The sequence below is a fragment of the Lissotriton vulgaris genome, chromosome 8, assembly GCF_964263255.1.
Source record: "Lissotriton vulgaris chromosome 8, aLisVul1.2, whole genome shotgun sequence".
Taxonomy (NCBI): domain Eukaryota; kingdom Metazoa; phylum Chordata; class Amphibia; order Caudata; family Salamandridae; genus Lissotriton; species Lissotriton vulgaris.
Window position 1 is genome coordinate 1305535111 of NC_141696.1, and position 19894 is coordinate 1305555004.

Below are 19894 nucleotides of genomic sequence, written 5' to 3' on the forward strand. Positions count from 1 at the left end.
GTTGTGGGCTCAGTGCTTGGAGGCTCTTCGTATTTGGAAGTTGCAGAGTGATCAGGGCTTACCTCGGATCGTCTGGTGGGATCTTTAAATGTAGAGCAGCCAGCAATACCTAGCGGATCATGAATTACATTTATACTCAAGGGTGGTACAGGGTATCTTCCACTGATGGGAAAAATCCTGGCTCTATCTTTGCGCCAATGTAGAGAACATGCAATGTCTGATATTTTGGGCGTTGGGAGAACCCAAGGCAGACCTACCTATGGGACTCCATCAGCCTGATTTGGTACTCCTACATGCCTATCCACATCTACCGCTACTGCCCAGAGTGCTCAAGAAGATCAAGAGAGACAGAGCCCAACTCTTCCAAGTGGCTCTGAACTGGGCAAGGACAGTCTGGTACCCAGAACTTCTGGCCATGAGCATCCCTCCTCCAATTCAGCTGTCTCTTCTGGTGGATCTGCTGTCACAGCAACAGGGTCGAGGTCTCCACCTAAAACCAAGCACTTTACACCTCCATGTATAGAGATTAAACGGAGGCTGTTGTTGACATATGATCTTCCTCCGGAAGTGCTCGGGTGATTTTGGCAGTCAGGCTTGCATCTACAAAAACTGTTTATGATGGTCGCTGGATGAAGCTTCTGGTGTGGTGTTTGTCACATCAAATCAAACCTTTACAAGATGCTCTTTCTGATATTCTTTTATTTTATTTACCTATGGCATAGGAAGCCCATGCTACATCTAAGCCTAATGGTTACTTAGCAGCTCATTCAGCTTTCTTATATTTAAAGGATCAACAATCATTTTTTAAATCAACTGTTGTGATATTTTTTTTAAAAGGTTGATTCATAGGTTTCCGCCTTTCCATTTATAATACCGCAATGGGACTTAAATTTAGTTTTGACTAATATTACGTGTTTGTCTTTTGAGCTCATGCACAGTTGTTCTTTAAAGTTGATGACGTTGAAAAGTGTGTTCCTTATAGCTATTAAGTCAGCTAGGCGAGTGAGTGATCTTCAGGCAGGTTTTCTCATCAGTGCCTCCTTATTTATTTTATTTTTTTCCTGATAAGGTGGTTCTTCGAACGAGGGCAGCATTCCTTCCAAAGGTTTTTATGCCTTTTCATGTATGGCAATCGATTACTTTGTCTGCTTTTATGCTCCTCCTCATCCTGCAAAAGAGTAGGAACGATTGCATTCTCTAGATCCTAAGAGAGCTTTCAGTTTTTCTCCGAAGAGTCTTAAGGAATTATGATAGGATGAGCAACTTTTTGTCAGTTTTTCTGAAGTTAAAAAGGGTAAGGCAGTGAAAAAGAGAACAAAATCTAGAAGGATTGTCTTATGTATTAAGATCTGTTATGAGCTAGTTCGGCGATAACCACCAGAGGGGTTGCGTGCACACTCTTCCAGGGCAAAAGTTGCTACTACAGCATCAGCACAGGGTGTGTTGGTTTTGTATATTTGTCGGCTGCTTCAGGGGCATCCTTGCACACATTCACCAAACATTATTATTTCCATAATCAAGTCAGGAGGAAAATGGCATTTCGCCCAATCTGTTCTGTAGGATTCCTAGTTTGAGCCTTTCCATAGACCCACTACCTGGGAGGTACTGCTCTGGTATCTATTCAAAAGGGGAGGAATCTGCAGTTAGAAGTCTATCAGAAGAACAACAAATGACTTACCTTCTGTAAAGCCTTTTCTGTTAGAGACTAACTACTCATTCCTCACCTGCCCCTTCAATTTCCCCGTTCTGTGGTGTCGCATGAAAATCTGTTGATAAATGAATTCCAATACTAGACGTTTGCACACAAAAGACTATTAATATTAGGTATTTTAATGCTCCTAGTCGGTTGGTTTGGATGGAGTACGGAAAGAAACTAATGCCATCACGCGTATGTGATGTACATAAACGAAGCTGACATGAACACACACAAATGAGTTAAGCAGAGCCATGACATCACAGGATGCTACCAGTCAATTTCGGGCATTACTGAGGTCTTTCCAAGCAGCAAAACCTGCTTTATAAATAATCTCCATTGTGTTTTTGTCCTCCAATTCTACTGTATTTTTTGCACCGTCCACGCTGTTTTCAACACATTGTGTACCTGCGCCGTTCACCGTCACAAGCACAAAATGTGCACACCCACTATTGGGTTACTTATGCATACACTGTAATGTAGTGCTGATATCACTACTTGAAATAAGTGTCTACTTTTCCTTTACAATTTCTTGTGGTCTCCCTTTTTCAGTTTCTCTCCCATTACTTGTGTCTTCACTAATATATTAGACCTCTAAATGATCACCAGTTGAGAAATTGTTCTTTGTTTATATACACAAAAACAGAAGCTTAAGTTCAACACAGCCATAAAAGCCTAAATGCAAAGAGGAATTACATATATGATACCATCCCAGCACACCTGAGAATCATCGCAGAAGGAGATCCTAGAAATTCATGATCTAACTGAAGGAGCAGTTGGAAGGGTAGTTGCCAGTCACCCCATGGAGGACCCACAATAAAGAATGACCCCTGGAGGCACTTGGCAAAGCTAGAGAGGAGACAGCAGTAATACAGGAAAAAAGAGAAAAGCAAAATGCAAAATACAAACCACCTCACAGCCACGATCATCCCCAGATGACCCCAACCATCCCTCAAGAAACACTAAGCTTGAATGCCTCCTGGTACTGCAGCCTGCCATGCAACAACCACAGAAAACACACTTGGACAAGAATCAGACCCCAGGATGAAAACCTCCACTGACAGCAGAATGGGAAAAAAGAAACAGGGACTTAACTCACAAAGTAATATTGATCACAGCATCCCAGGGGCTCCATCTGGATGGAACAAAATAAACTACACAAAAAGTCAAGCAGATGTCTGGTGAAAGGATCTGGTGTAAGTACCTACCCCAGAGCAGTGGGATATACAATCTCAATAACCATGACAAGATTGACTGGGTCAAACAGTAAACAAGTTTTTATTTGGTTTGGTACTCCACTGAGGACCACAAATAATATATAAAATTCGATTATTACAGCTTTTAAAAGTTCTCATGTTAAAACATAGATAAAAGAGGTTTTAAAAATGTATAAAGTTTATAACAAACTAGTTCATTAGGGGGAGTTTTGCAAGCGATAATCAATTCCTTGACGGTGGTGATGTGGCATCTGAGATATATAGGATACAGATGTTTTGCTCTCGCCGCTACTACTTTTAAGTTGGGGCATATGAACAGTAGATGCTCTAAGTCCTGCTCCCCGCCATTACATAGGCTACATATTGGTGACTCGTTTTGATGCCATTTTGATATTAAAGTTTGGGTGGGTAGAATGCCCAACTGGAGCAGGATGATTAATCTCCTATCGCCGTGAGTGAGATTAAAATCTATATAGTTCTGGATTTTCTTAAATATCACTGATTCAGCAAAGTTTTTATATATAATTAATTTGGCGCAATGCGATGAGTCAAGGTCAAAGCTTAGTCTTGGGGTATAGCATTTTAAAACGAGTTTCAGTTGAGGCGGTGTCCAAGTCAGCAACAGATCAGTACTAATATTCGCCAGTTTGAAGGCGAAAGACATGTTTTTATAAAATACGTGCTTCGTAGAATCACTATCAAAGGTCTCTGTTTTAAGCAGGGAGCGAAGTGTACCTTCCTTTGCATGGAGCAGGTTGTATGCCCACCTAATGTTTGCGATACCTCGAGAGTAGGAGCTCGTAAGCGATAGTTCAAGGCGGAGTGCTTGTACTGGGATAGACTGCGCTACTTTTAGCATTTTCCTCAATATTTTTCCTTCTTTTAAGTCCAGGAATGTCCACTGCTTTATAGGAATGTATTCCAAGGCATACGATAAAACTGCAGGGATCTTCACACTGTAGACTTTAAGCAGGGAGGAAAAATGTCTATTTCCCGAGGCCGCGTATAGCCTTAGCAGTGCTCCTGCACGCACCTCTGATTTTCTCGACAAGTTTAGAAACTGGCGGTTGTTTTTTAGTGACTTAGTGAAGATCCTACCCAGATAGGTATACTCCTCAACTTCTTCAATTTTTTCGTCACCGAGTGTCCAACAATATTTACTGCTTTTTTTCTTCCCTGAGAAAGAGATTATTTTTGTTTTGGTTAAGTTAGGTATTAGAAAATGTTCCTTAGTATACTTATACAGGGCATACAGATCGTTTTGCAGTCCAAAGGGTGTTTGGTCCAACACTATAATATCGTCAGCGTAAAGTAGGGCATGAATTTTTTGGGCAGCTACCTTTGGTGGGAAATTTAGTTCTCGCTGTAGATGCTGAGGCAAATCGCTGAGGTATAAGGAGAACAGCAATGCGGCAAGGAGGCATCCTTGCTTGAGTCCGTTGGGGGTTGGGATCGGGTTAGTCAGGCCCTTTTCCCTCCCCATTTGTACTTGGCACCAGGTGTCTGTATGCAGTGCAATTATAATTCGTAACAACTGCTCAGGGATTCCTAATTTCCTCAGTTTTTTTCCATAGGGTCGCTCTATCCACTCGGTCGAACGCTGTGGTAAAGTCGATGAATGCTGCATACACAGGCTGGGATTTAACTACCACATATTTGTCAAGGATAGTCTGTAACATAGCGATATTGTATAAGACTGAGTGCTTTGGCCTAAAGCCTGCTTGATATAGCGGGATCAATCCCTGTGTGAAAGCCCATTTTTTTAGTTGATCCAGAACCTCTGCAGCAAAGATCTTTCCCGTAGCATCCAATAGTGCTATCTGCCGGAGGTTGCCAGGCTATTGTCTCGGTCCCTTTTTATGTATCGGTATGGCGATGCTACCCTTCCAAGATTGCGGCAATTTCCCTGTATTGAGGATGAAATTGAAGAGGGGAGATAATATCGTGCTCCATCCCTTTGGGTCTGTCTGAAGGACCTTAATAGGTATATGATCTGGGCCGGTGGCTCCTGTTGTTCTTGTCTGCCTTATATGCATTTCTACGGAAAAGGGGGACACAGTACCAATGGGTGAGGTGATTCCTTCGCAGTTGTTTGTGGGAGTTATAGGCCTTTCATAGTTAGTATTTAATTTATACAAGTTGGTCAAATATATCTCTCATTCTTTAGGGGGAACTGGGATAGCTTGTAAGGCCTTTTTTGTGCCTGTTTCTTTAGCGATTAGTGACCAGTAAGTACGTTGGTTGTACTGTTTTGCCGCTATCCGCAGGTCGACCCAATTTTTATCTTGTGCTATATTTTTTTGCCGTTGTTTCTCCCTCTTGCGTTGGTTCTTTAATTTATTAATTTCTGCTTGTCTAGATATAGAGGGCTCCAGGAACTGTGTTCTTATTAATTTATTTAACGTTTTTGCGCTTGTAGATGGCCTACTAGTTTTATTTTTGAGTCTTGCTGGTACTGCTTGTTGCAATTTGTGTTGGAGCGTTTGTTTTAATGTCTCGATTATCATCTCAAAGTTTGTTATTGGGTTGGAGGAATGGATTGCTTGAAGCAGCTGCTTAGTATTTATTAGAGTGGTGACTTTATTGAGTGTAGAGGAATTCCAATATATCTGCCTTTGGTTTGTCTTTACCGTAACTGCACTGTGTTTAAACATGATGTGGCTTGTTGGGCATGTGGTCGTTGTCCATTGGGTGTGTAAAGCCAGGATGGCATGGTCGCTTCCTTGGACAAAGTGAATCTGAAGCTGTGAAACAGACCCAAACATATCCAAGCTGCAGATCATATCATCCAGAATTGATATGGAGTTCGTTCCCTGTCTCGTATAAGACGCAGGGATGTCACCTTCCACATTTCCGTTTAGGATAGTTCCATTTAGTAAAGGTAGTGATTGTAATAATACTTTCCCCATTTTGTCAGCCTTGCTTCTGGTAGGGAACAATGGCACTGAAATGTTAAGAGCTTCCTCCTTATACCAGCTTCCCCATTTCGATATTTCTGTGTTAGATAGTTTTCCATTGAGGTCACCCATGATTATAAAAGGGAGATAGGCGTGAGTTTCTGTTATTAGCTGGATACCCTCCAAGATTTCAATAAATAGCTTGTCGTTTTTTTGTCCAGGGGGGATATATACGTTGAAAAGCAAAAAGTGTTTTTGCAGCTCTGAAGTGTCTAACCCCAGCCTGATCTTAATACATTGAAAGTGGTTAGATTTTGTAGAGATAATTTCTTGGGCCCAGTTGTACTCTTCGCTTAATAGGATTGCTATACCTCCCTTCGCATGCCCTCTGCCAACTTCCTGCGCTGGGATATCATAGGTGAAATACCCCTCCTGGTAAAAACGTTTTGTTGACCAAGTTTCTTGTATTGCCATTATGGCTGGTTGGCTTTTTGTCAGTTCCATCATCTTTTCTGGTGTTTTCCCTGCTATGTTCCAAGATGATATCAGTAGGCCACTGCTAAACTGAGTGATTCTTATTCCGTGCTTGTTTTTTGTTATTTAGAGTCTCTGCAATCCATAACCAAGACTGATCTACATTTACTGTATCCTTATCTTTGGAACTTTGGCTCCAGATTTCTCTCTCCCCGTCCTTTACTAAGATAACTAGATGATCTGCAGAGTCGCCTGTGTAATTGTTTTTTTTATTTTGCTGATAAAGGGTTTTTTGTAAAGATCCCTTAGGCAGATTTCTCGGTTTACCGTCAGTAGATTTCTGTATTGAGGTCAAGTCGTAGCCACATTTATGAAGAGTCTCTTTTTCTTTCAGAATAATTCCCGGGAGCACTGGTGACCAAAATTCTACCACGGCGGTTTTCATTTTTTCTTTATCCGGGAAGGTTACTAAGTTGATTTCTTTTCGTGTTAAAGTTTGTAGGGGCAGAATACGTTGAAGGAGGTTAATAATACGGCCTCGGTTGAGAGGAGCTTCATCTGTTGGAAAAAGCTCTGTTATTTGCAGGTGCGTCGATATTAAATCTTCTTGTGGTGGGTCTTTTTTCCAGTAGTCTTCGGATCCTTTAAAATGAACTCTTAATGCAGGGCTTACTGGGTCATAAAGGAAGTCTTTTGCCCTTGGGTTTAACGGGTTTTGTTGGGGAATTTTATTATTAGTTTCTTCCATTAAGTTTTGATTTATTCTCTTTAGAGATATGGGCGATTTTATACTTTCTTCATGATCAAGGTGGGCGTCGGGAGGGGTGGTGGTCTTCTGAAATTTGAGTTTATGCGCTTTTTTCTTTTTAAATCTTCTTAGCGGCTTTCCCCTTTTTTTTCTTTCTTTCCACTTGCTTCTTTTTTAAATTTTGTAAATCCTGCGCATCCTCGCCATTTATGCCAGTGCTATCCTTTCATTCTTGGTCCATGTCAGGACTGGCCATGATAAGTTTGTTTTTGGGCTTCCTGAATATAGGATATAGGTTAGACTCGCTATTGGTGTCTTCTTTAAAGAGTTTCTTTAGGGAATATACCATAGTTTTACACTGGTTACTTATTGGTCCCTTGCATGATTTATTTCCGGTTTGTGTTCCCATTTCTCTTTTCGCCGGCACTAAGTGGCCGGTGCTTTTGATGTCACTTGTTACCTCTTGACAGTTGTCTGATATTCCCTTTACTTTGGTTAACTCGGTTTGTCCTTTTTTCCTTTTTTCTTCCACTAGGAATTTTAGAATTCCTATTTGCAGATCAAGTGTTTGATCAGAGTTCTCCAAGATATTACCTAGATGGGCGAGGACCGAGTCCAGGATTTTTTGCAGTGTGAAAACACTGGAGTATTATTGTTCGTTAAGCTGGTGGACTTGAACATAAAGAGGTCCGGAGAATATTCCAGGAGACCCTCTCGATCCGAGGGTTTTTGTAATGTGCTATTATGTATAACATCGGGCTCTTCTTGAGGTCCCAGATCTAATTCTCCTTTCTTACCGGTTGATTCAGGACGCATCGAGATATGGTCGGGACTATGTTGGATATTAGATAAGTCCAATGTTATTTGGCCGATTGACTCTATTTCCGGGGATGAGTTCTCGAAATCTGTTAAGGGGGTTATTTGGTCAACTTCAGATGTAATTAAGGTGTGTACTTTGGGGAGGGCTTGTGCACTTCCCTCTTTGTCTTTTCCATCCTCCATTATTTCAGCTGTTATAGGTAGGTTTGACTGATTTTTTACTACTAGCCCGTCTGTGGTAAATGTTGTAAAATACTTTCGTATTCCGGGGGTTCCTGTTATCCTTCCACTTTTCACCGCTTTGTTAGTGGTCTTCCTAATTGCCTCTTCTGTCCCCATTCTTTTCATGAAGATGGTTCGTGATCTCAGCTTCTTAAAAGCCATTTCCCTGCACCAGGGCTATTGATAGTATTTTTCCGATAGTAGGTTATCAATTGTCAGTTATCGCATTAAGATTTACTCCTCCTTAGTGCTCTTGGCGTCCCTACAACCCAGGCCGATCCTTTGCCACTGGGACGGGGGATCTGTGTTCAGCGCTCTGTGTTCAGCGCTCTGCACTCTGACACTCGTAGCTGGTCGCTCAGCCCTATCAAGCGTGGTAGGGGCTGAATTTTACCATCACACTTGCCGTCTCTGCGATTTTGAGTCGGTAGCAGAGGTGATGCACTAGGTGGGGCAACTGGAGGTAGTTCAGGGGGGATTTCGGGGGGAATGGCAATATTGCTGGCTGTTGTTCGCTCCTGTCCCCTTCCCTGTAACCCCCAATGCCGCTCTCACCGTTGTACTGCTGCTGGAGGTCCAAGCTTCGGTACACGCTTCTTGCCTCTGGATTCCTCTGATTCCTCTGGTTCCTTAGGCACCTCGGGCCGCTGCTTCTGACTGCAGCTTGATTGTTAGCCTGCCAGGGTAGTGCCTCACTGTGTGCGCCTTGCTGCGTGTGGTCCTTTTAAATATACTTAGTAGGCTTCTGCCTTACGCCATACTGGTGGTAGTGTTTCGATTTTTCCTATTTTTTGCCTTTTGGCGGGAAGCGGAATGCAGACTGGGGGCTGCGGGCTTCGGTCTGCAGGCTGTGGGCTGCGGTCTGCTGGCTGCCGCAGAGCCTCCCTGTTCCTCCTCCTGGTCTGCTCCCGCTCCGCTCAATACGCTGTGCAGTACCTGCTCACGGCAGGCTCACGGCGAGCGGGATCCGCGCTGCCGCCAAGCCTCCCAGTGCCCGCTCCTGTTCCGCTCCCGCTGTACTGTGTGCAGGTCCCGCTCACGGCGGGCTCACTGTAGGTGGGCTGCGGGCTCACGATAGGCGGGCTGCGGTAGGCGTGCTGCGGGCTGCCGGTTGAGTATCCAGAGTAGGCGGCGGCCCGGTGGTCAGGATAGCTTCGGCTTTTAGCTTTGGCTTCGGCCTCGGCTTCTGCTTCGGTCAGTCCTCCAAACCGCCAAGCCTCCCTTGCTCCGCTCAGTACGGCTTACACACACTCTCTGTAGCTGCTTCTGGGTCAAACAAATGCACAATGTTTTCTGAGGGGCTGGAGACATGAGCAGGGAAAAGATGACTGATCAACAGCCAGCCATCTACTGCCTAGTAATTTACCATAATGGACTAGAAACCTAGGCATTCTGGTAATCTGTTTCTAACTGGTTTAAACAGATCAGTGTTGGGGGTATGGTATGCATTGGTTAAGTGGATAGTTCTAAGTGCACCGCATAGTGTTGATGTGGCAATGTGGCATGGGAGGGTAGTGGGGATTTAGGAGTTCTTTTACCTTGTAGAAAAATGACTAGTGTAGGTTAAATAACAAGCATCCCTAGACGCCAGACATGCTACGGGCCCAAATGAGGGAGACTACCTCTATAACAGAACATGAATTGGCTTCTTAGTAGCTTGCTGTTACATCCTGCTTTCATTTCTTCTTTGTCCTTCCTTAGTGTTTCTCATTTATATCTCTGCGTGTCTCTATGATGTCATCTGTGTTCCAATTGTATTGGCTTGAAAGCTGGAACAGTTACATCTGGAGGCTGAGCTGAAGTCCATCTGCTCCTGGTGGGGTCTTTTCTATCATTATACTACCTTATTCTATTTATCTACCTGACCTGATTTTATTCTACAATAAACCTAAATTGTTACATATACTGGATTTATGGACATCAAGTTATTACACTTGCCCTGAAATGTCAACAACCCTGTCAGTAGAATAGAGTAGAAGTTGATATCTAGGTAGAAGGATGGCAAAAGTTATCATATGTGGCAGTTTATTCAGCAACATATATATAGATGCTATGCTACTCTGATTATGCCAGAGGCTCGATGGGAGGGCTTCAATACTGCTAAAAAAAATTCCATTGCATTTATACGATACATGTAGGGACATCGAAGGACTATCGCGAGTGGGAGGCAGATCGTCCGCTTACCGCGGTCCATCACTATGGAACTCACTTCCCACAGCCATCCGGAACGAAACTGTATATACCCTATTTCGCCAATCCTAAGACTAGGCTTTTCAACCAGTAACTCAATAAGCCGATATACATTCTTTCAATCTGCTCCGGGGCCGGGAAACCCTTTTTGGGTAGCTGCCGCACCTTACAAATTTAATAAATAAATAATATGTGCGTGCTCCAAGAAAATGGGAAGGAGAGAGCCCTTTCATGGTCTACTTCTACTTGCACCCAAGGCCTGCAAGAGACTATACTGCAACAGCCAAATGGCAAGCCACATCTGTTACTGCTGGGTGAGGACTTTAACCTAGCAATAGACGACGGGAAGGCTAAATCCAACCTTAAACCACCTCTGGGTAATGCATGGATGAACCTGGGGAGGGAATGGTTATACACACAATGGGCCTCTGTTATATATGGAGGAAAAATAACTGAGAACATAGATCCTACTCCTGTTACTTGAGGGCACACAATACCAAGTCCATAAATGATCTTTTTACTCCCCAAACACACGTCCAAGGATTTTGAGACACCAAATAGCCTGACCACTTTCCAATAATACCTACACTTCACACCAAAACTGGGAAGTAGACAGTAGGCTACATGCCTAATCAAAAAGCAGTAGCAGCCATACTAGTGTAAGCTACGAAGGGCAATTAACCCATCAACTTAGAGTTGCTCAATGGTAATAGAGTCTTTGACTTAGTAGAATGGATATTCCTGTTTTGGATATTAGAGAAGATGGGTTTGGAACCAGTTCAGGTCATGGATCAGTCTATTGTACAATGGACTGATGGAACAACGTTCAAGACCTTACCTGAAGATGGAGTTACTTCATGTCATCCATGCTGTTCTCACAGATGATTGAGCCTTTGGCATAGTGAAAGGAAGAGATTCTCTGAAATGGGGTTGGAAATGGGACCAAACTGGAATGAAAGAATATCATTGGACGCCAACAATCTATTGTTGTACAGAGCATAACAAGAGAACTCCCTTTTAAGATGCAAATGCACAAGTTACTACTTGTGTAACGATATATCTGTAAGAGACATTAGTTAGTGATAGATTCCTTACCTTAGAATATCCCCAGGCGTCAGACTGGATCCGGAAACTTTTGCGTAGCAGTACCCTTGCGCGTCGGTAGGCGTCGTCTGCGGCTCCGCGTCCGTCGTCGACGTTGTGGGCACCGTGATGACGTAGTCTCAGTACTTAGACGCCGCCTCCGCGTGCTGACGTCAGTTCTTAGCCACAGCTTTTCCGCGCCAGAAGCGCAGAGCCATGACAAAAACCAACACTGGTGCCAAGAAACCAGGGCCCTGAAAGGGGATGACCTTAACCCTAGATATTGATTCGCAGAACGGGGAGGATGGGTGGGTCGGTAAGGAATCTATCACTAACTAATGTCTCTTACAGATATATCGTTACACAAGTAGTAACTTGTGCATCTGAAAGAGACACGTTAGTGATAGATTCCTTACCTTAGAATAGATACCCCAGCAATACCATCCCCGTGGTGGTGGGTCTGCGAACCAATAATCACACCAGAAAGTCCTGGAGGACGGAACGGCCAAAGTAGCCGTCCCTCCGGACTTGACTGTCCAGGCAATAGTGTCTTGCAAACGTGTACAGAGAGGCCCACGTAGCTGCCTGGCACATGTCCTGCAAGGGCACACCTCGGCCCAAGGCAGTTGTAGTGGCCGTGGCTCGAGTGGAATGAGCCCTCAGCCCAACAGGGGGTTCCTTCTTAGCCAAGGAGTAACACGCCTGGATGCACAAGATAATCCACCGGGAGATGGTCCGCTTGTGCACCGCTTTCCCTTTCTTAGCACCCGCGTACCCAACAAAGAGTTGATCATCCACCGGAACTGTTGTGTGCGGTTCAGATAAAATGAGAGCGCACGATTGGGTCCAGACGGTGGAGCCTCTCCTCCTCTCTCTCGAGGGGTGCGGAGGCGGAAAGAAGGTGGGCAATGTGATGGATTGCCCAATGTGGAAGGCCGTGACTACCTTGGGAAGGAAGGAGGGCCTTGTCCGTAACACAACCTTGCCCAGATGGACTGAAAGGAAAGGAGGCTTACAAGACAGAGCCTGGAGCTCACTCACTCTCCTGGCAGAGGTGATGGCAACCAGGAAGGCAGTCTTCAGAGAAAGAAGGCGAAGAGGACAGTTGTGAAGTGGCTCAAAGGGAGCACACATCAGAAACGTTAGAACCAGGTTCAAGTCCCACTGAGGCATCACGAAGGGAACAGGAGGAAAGGTATGAGTGATGCCTTTCAGGAATCTGTTTACGATAGGGGACTTGAACAAAGGTTGGTCAGGCTGCCTCAGAAAGGCTGAAAGAGCCGAAAGATAGCCCTAGATAGTGCCCAGAGCAGAGCCCTGCTGGGCAAGAGAGAGAAGAAAGAGGAGAACCTCAGAGAGAGGGGCATTGAGGGGATCCACAGCCTTTGCTGTGCACCATGCCACAAATCTGTTCCACCTGCAGGCGTATACCGACTTAGTGGAGGGACGCCTGGCTGCCAGAATGATGTTGCAAACTTCAGGAGGCAAGTCAAATGGCCTCAACTGTCGCCGCTCAATCTCCAAGCATGGAGGTGGAGACTGGACAGGTTCGGGTGGAGGACCGTCCCCTGCTGCTGAGACAGAAGGTCCTCCTGAAGAGGCAGACGAACCGGGGAATCGACTGACATACTGAGTAGCTCGGGATACCAGTACCTTCATGCCCAGTCCGGAGCCACAAGGATGACTTGTGCCCGGTCGCGCTTGATCTTCTTCAGCACTCTGGGCAGAAGTGGTATAGGCGGAAAGGCGTACAACAGACCGCAGCTCCACTCGCGACGAAAAGCGTCGCCGAGCGAGTGCCGCCTTGGAAATTCCAACGCGCAGAACTGACGCGCGTTCTCTTCGGTGGCGAATAGATCTAACCAAGGCTCTCCCCATCGCAGAAAGAGGCCTTGCGCCACGTCCGAGTTCAGACGCCATTCGTGATCCATCGAGCACCGACGGCTGAGTTCGTCCGCTCTGGCGTTGAGAGAACCTGCCAGGTGTTGAACCACCAGAGTCACACCCTGATGTTCCAGCCATTGCCAGAGGCGCAGAGCCTCCTGGCAAAGGGTCCACGACCCAACTCCGCCCTGTTTTTTGCAGTACCACATGGTGGTGGTGTTGTCCGTGAACACTTGCACTGCACTCCCTCGGACAGACGGGAGGAATGCCTTCAGTGCCAGACGAATCGCCCGCAGCTCCAACAGATTGATATGGAGCCGGGACTCCGCCGGAGACCAGAGTCCTCTGATCTCCGCCTCTCCCAAGTGGCCTCCCCAGCCCTGGAGGGACGCGTCCGTCACAACTACGTGCTCCGGTTGGGGAAGGGAGAGGGATCTGCCGTTGACCCAATCGCGGTGCGTGAGCCACCACTGCAGCTGTCTCGCAGTGCCCTCCGAGATCAGGACATGGTCGGACAGGTTGCCCCGGTGCTGGGCCCACTGAAACTTCAGGTCCCACTGCAGAGCCCGCATCCGCCACCGTGCGTGATGCACCAGAAGGATGCAGGAGGCCATCAGCCCCAGAAGCCGCAGCGTCAACCTGACCGAAACTCGGGATAACGGCCCGAAGATCGGAATCAGAGCCTGTATATCCCGAACCCGCTGTTCGGGCGGGTAAACCCGAAACTGCGCCGATTCGAGAACTGCTCCGATGAAAAGGAGCTTTTGAGAGGGGCACAGGTGTGACTTTGGCACATTGATGGAAAATCCCAGCTGGTGCAGGAGATCCGCCGTAGTCTGGAGGTGGCTGACGACTGTCTGGGGCGAGCCCGCCTTCAACAACCAGTCGTCTAGGTAGGGGAAGACTGAGACCCCTAACCTGCGCAGATGAGCTGCGACCATCACCTTCGTGAACACCTGTGGGGCGCTGGTAAGGCCGAAGGGGAGCACGGTAAACTGAAAGTGCTCGAGGCCTACCGTGAACTGCAGGTAACGCCGGTGGGCCGGCAGGACGGGGATGTGGAAATATGCGTCCTGCAAGTCCAACGCTACCATCCAGTCTCCTAGGGCAGTCAAGACATGAGCCAGTGTCAGCATTTTGAACTTCTCCTTCCGGAGGAAGCTGTTGACGTTCCTCAGATCCAAGATAGGGCGTAGGCCCCCTTTGCCCTTCTTGGGTACCAGGAAGTAGTGGGAGTAGCAACCACGTCCTATTTCTGGCCCAGGAACGCGCTCGGTGGCCCCCTTGGCCAAGAGGGCCGAAACTTCCTCCTGCAGGAGCCGCAAATGATCCCCCGATACGCGGTGGTGTTGCGGTGGCATGGCTTGTGGGGTCGTCTCGAAGGGGAGGGAGTAGCCCCTTCGGATGATCTGCAGCACCCACCTGTCCGAAGTGACTGTGCGCCAGTGAGAGTGGTGATGGCGAACCCTGCCTCCCACTGGCGTCACATGGGCCGAAAAGCACGGACTAGGAGGGTTTAGAGGTGGATGCCGCGGGGGCAGGTTTGGACTGACTCCGCTTGTTCCCCCGGCCGCCTCCACGGCGGTTTCCACGGCCGCCGCCGCGCTGGACGACAGTTTGCGGCGAGTGGCTGGCGGCACGTGTGGGGATGCCCCTTGGCCACGAAAGGAGCGAAAGACACCCATTTGCTGGCGCAGGCCGAGAGGCCCAAGGACTTGGCCGTAGCCCTGGAGTCCTTAAAGCGCTCAAGCGCGTGGTCTGCCTTGTCGCCAAAGAGGCGACGGCCATCGAACGGCATGTCCATGAGGGTGTTTTGGAAGTCTGCCGAAAAGTTGGCGGATCTCAGCCAGGCGTGGCGTCGTACCGCCACCGTCGTAGCCATCGCTCTGCCCAGCGAGTCAGTAGTATCCAGCCCAAACCTGATTGAATACTTGGCTGCGTCCCGGCCCAAGGGCTTGGCCGAGTTTGGCCTGTACCTCCAACGGGCACTCTGGCAGCACTTCCGCCACCGTCTCCCACAGAGAGTGGGCGTAGCGGCCCAAGAGGCATGCGGTGTTGTAAGACCGCAGTTCCAAGCTAAGGGACGAGAAGATCTTCTTACCATAGTTCTCGTACCTCTTGGACTCCCTGTCCGGCGGGGCCGTCGGGAAGGCGGTCTGGGAGTTAGAGGCCTGGATGACCAAACTCTCGGGGTGGGTGGGAGGACAGGAAACATGGGTCGCCCGGAGCCGGGCGGTGGCGTCTGGCCACGTTCCTATCTACAGGCGAACCTGTAGCGGGCCTGGACCAAGTGCCCAAAAGAACGTCCGTCAAGGCCTCATTAAACGGCAGCAGAGGCTCCATGGAGCATGACTGCGGCTTAAGGACCTCAGTGAGGAGGTTAGTCCTCACGGCCGCGACGGGGAGCTCAAGGCCCAAGGCCTTGGCAGCCCTCATCAACACCACACCATAGGTAGCTCCCTCCTCCGAAGCCACGGTAGGAGGAGAGACAAATCCAGTGCCTGGAGAGGTGTCCAGGCCACTGGCCTCCCCAAGGTCTCCTGCCCAGTCCATGTTAGACTGGCACTCCTGAGATTCAGGGTCGTAATTGAATGAGGTCGGTTCATAGAAACTAAAATCTCCAAACGGCGTCGAGATCGGCGCCGATAGGCGTCGTCCCGACGTCGGAACCGATTGAAAGGAGGCATCGGGGACGGCGCCGCCCGAGGACGACGCCGGAGAGGACACCACACGGACCGACGCCGGGGGGGGGGGGTCGTAAGGTCCACCAGTGACGATCCATCGCCCGAGGAAGGTCCAGCGGTGCCCTGCGGCGCCGGGCCCGAAGGCGCCGACGACGCCGGGGTCGAAGCCCCCGACCCACTAGGGCCCCCAGACGGGTTCGCTGGGCCCGAAGGCGCCGCGGAACCCGTCGGAGGAGAAAGGGACCTCATGGCCATGAGGAAACGCTCAATCTCCTCCGGCGTCGCGTTCAGCCCAGGGACCGGGGGGTATGGGGCCGAACGCCGCGCCCGTGACTCCCGAGGAGCCGCGTGGGCGGTGTCACCCGAACCCCCAGCTGCATCACGCGAGCGTCGGGGGTTTGCAGAAGAGCGATGATGTCTCTTCGACTTCTTATGCTTCTTACCTGACGACTTGGACCCGGAGGAGTGGTGCCGACTCCCGGAGCTGTGATGGCTCCGTCCCCGCGACCTGTCCCTCGACCTCCCGTGGGACCGGGACCGCACACGGCGCGGGCCGACTGCCGGAGTTCGAGTCGCCTGCGGGACCGCTCCAGCCTGGCCTTCCTCGAAGGAGCCCGACAGTCGGGGCAGGCCTCGTCGACATGGTCGACGCCCAAACACGTCAGGCACAGGCGGTGGGGATCCGTGACCGACATGGTACGGTCGCACTCGTCACAATGCTTGAATCCGGGCATCCCTACAGGCACCGTCGGAGTCGTACAGACTTCGAATTGGATCAAAAGATCACCAAAAGTTAGTCAAAAAGTGACTAGGGAACTGCTCTTTCCAGATCTGCGCTGGCTGGCGCGGAAAAAAGAAGAACTGACGTCAGCACGCGGAGGCGGCGTCTAAGTACTCCGACGACGTCATCACGGCGCCCACGACGCCGCCGACGGACGCGGAGCCGCAGACGACGCCTATCGACGCGCAAGGGTACTGCTACGCAAAAGTTTTCGGATCCAGTCTGACGCCTGGGGATATTCTAAGGTAAGGAATCTATCACTAACGTGTCTCTTTCAGATGTATATTTTAGCTAGATTGCTAATATGCAGAGCAAGGCATAAACTGGGAAAAGGCAGTGCTGCTGTCTGTAGAAACTGGGCCACTAAGGGCGGGTTGTCTATTCCCCCAAATCAATATGCACGCTTTACATATTTGGAGATCTGGCTGTCATTGGACATCCAGACATTCCTCAGAGATAGCCTGAAGGTGGATGAAACTCCCTTTTTCTGTGGTGGGCGAGCAGGCCTGTCCGAAAAGATAGCTATTCTGAAATTCTTATTGTGCTACAAAGAATACAATTAAAACATTTTATATTTTAAAAAGAAAGATCCCATGACCAGATTTTTACTTTGGGTGGACAGCCCACCTAGAACAGCACTAAGGTAGACGTATCCTTTAGCAAGTAGTATATGAAAGTTGCAACTGCCTACACAAGTTCGAAAAGATGTTCTGGAATGGGCTATATGGATGGGCATTTGTTAGGAGAGAAGGTGGAAAACACAGGAGCAACTGAGACAGTATACAAAGTGTTGGAGGTTGTTCCGCAAACAATACTGAATAAGAAACTGGTGAACTGAACTGGCTTCCCATACTAAAGGAATATGGTTGCAAAAGCGAATGGCTAAGTGATGACGTTTTATATGAATCAAGTGAACATATTTGTATAACTATCCCATACTGCTTCACCCCCACATCTGGTATGCAAAATAATTTGTCATATCGAAGTTGCTCACCACTTGTGTGGCTGTGTTACATTTACAATTCAAGTTTAATGTTTTTTTTTTAAAAGAGGAGTAGTAGCTCGACTGGCTGCAGCATTCAATACTATTACACAAGGCAGGAGTACAATTAATTGGGTACTGTAGAATTACATGGGAGTAATACTTCTTTGTGCACTTGTTGAAGGCCTGCCACGTCCTTTTAGAAAGGTGAGCGGCAAACATTAAACTAATGGCAGTAAATAAAAGGATCAAACGGTTTCCAAAGACTGACTGCCGCCAGGACTAACTATAAAAATTCAATCAAGATTAAGCAGAGATGCTTTAAAACAAACTAGGCAGCAATAAACAAGAAAGATTATCATCTCTTTTTATACTACTAATTAGAACCTTGAGCAGACATGCTTGCACTCCTGAATGTTATACCTACTCAGACATCATTTACCCATTTTGTGAATCTATATGGTAATGAATCCACTATGACATATGACATTTACGTTTGCCCTAGACACTTTTGTGACTGAGGGTCCAGGACTAACTTCCTGCTATTTACAATTGTGGAGGTAGATTTAGCCATTAGGGAACAGAAGAGGCGTAAGGCTGTAAGTCAGGACCTGGTGCAGATACATTCACCTGGTGCAGACACATTTTCCTGCCATAGATACTAACATCTGGGCAACACTCTGACTAAGTTATTTAACAACATGCTCCAAGTGTGCATCATCTTTACACCCTGGCAACTGGCCATAAACATTCCAAATATTAAAGAGAGGAATGAATGCCCACAAAATACTATAGGCTAATCTCTCCATCCACAATACTGTCTGTAAACTCTTTGGGAACATTTTGGGCCAATACTTTCAACAATTACTACGCTGTCTTTGGGCATTCATTCGCTATAGTGGAACAATGAAAAAGGACGAAATAGTTTGCTTGGGGGAACTATTTTTAACAGCATTTGTTGATCTCAGAGTTTCACTTGACAAAGCTCAGCAATGGCATTCTATGGAACCAGGTCAACTTTCATCTGCAGTAACTGACGTTTTTTCCTGTATGCAAATAAGACGTCTTTGTGTGAAGACATACAAGGGGAGTCAGGTTATGTGCTTGTGACAAAGGATGAGGGGTAGGATTGCCTTTTGGCACACATATTATTTAACATATTCATCCACATTATGTAAGAATTTTAGAGGGTGTCTTGAGAAGACGTGGGTGAATTTTTTAAGGCTGGATTTCATTGCGAGCTCTGGAGTTGAGGCAGAATGCAGTGCTAGTTTCACACAGTGCCTGTCAATGGGTCCTAGAGGTGTTAAGACTACATGTACCTCAAACCTTTGGCCTCTCTACATACCACAGAGAAGAATAGTGTGAGGCCAATAACATGAGCTCTATCCAGGTAAATAAGCTCCATTAGGCAGTTTCTGTGATCTACCAGAAGTAATACAGAGTCGGTTCACTTCAAACAGTGCTTTTTGTGGGGTTTTCATGGCTTGCCATTTCCTGAATGGCATGTCCTTCAAGGCCATGGCATGTGTATCTAAATTACAAATATATCTTAAGACCACTCACATGGTGCTGTATGTGTGGAAATGCATATTCTTTTCACGTTAAATACAAGTTTGAGTGGTATTTGCATTGATATTTGTTGCTGCACTCGCATGCATGTTCGGGGTCATGGCGCACAGTCTTCACTGCAGAACATACACCCATACATTGCCGCATACAGAGGACAAAAATAAGAGGGAACATTGATCGTAATGTAAATTTTCAATTCTATTAAGGATTAACCCCTCCAATTCTTCTAACACGGTTAACATACCCACCCGACGAGACAAGAGGGTTCAATATACTTTGGTCATTTTGGTGTATGTAATTTATGCATATGATGATTTATTACGGACTTCATATCTTGTTAGACATGGTTAAGTTTATACTCCATACTGTTGGTTGACATCCGAGTCCCTTTCCTCTGAAATCTGGCACCTTACGCTAGGGTTTTCTTTTCTCAAGGCTGATTCGAGTAAATAGGATAAACCTTTGAAGAAGATGGCTGTGTTCACAGGCAGAAAGAGGCAGATATTCTCCAGGGAATGTTATATGGATATGCAGCATCCTGACTGGATGGACTGTTTTTTGTTTCTTTCCCAACAAATTATGGGAAATGTGGTTTTATTGTTAAATCTGCATGACATTAATGGCTGCAGGTGAATAAAAGTAGACAAA

General features: G+C 47.2%; 1 protein-coding gene across 1 annotated transcript in view; it reads right to left on the reverse strand.

Moving 5' to 3' along the window:
• The window catches only part of CUL5 (cullin 5), a 787955-nt gene that overhangs the window by 105554 nt on the left and 662507 nt on the right, over nt 1–19894 (reverse strand). The window lies entirely within an intron of this gene.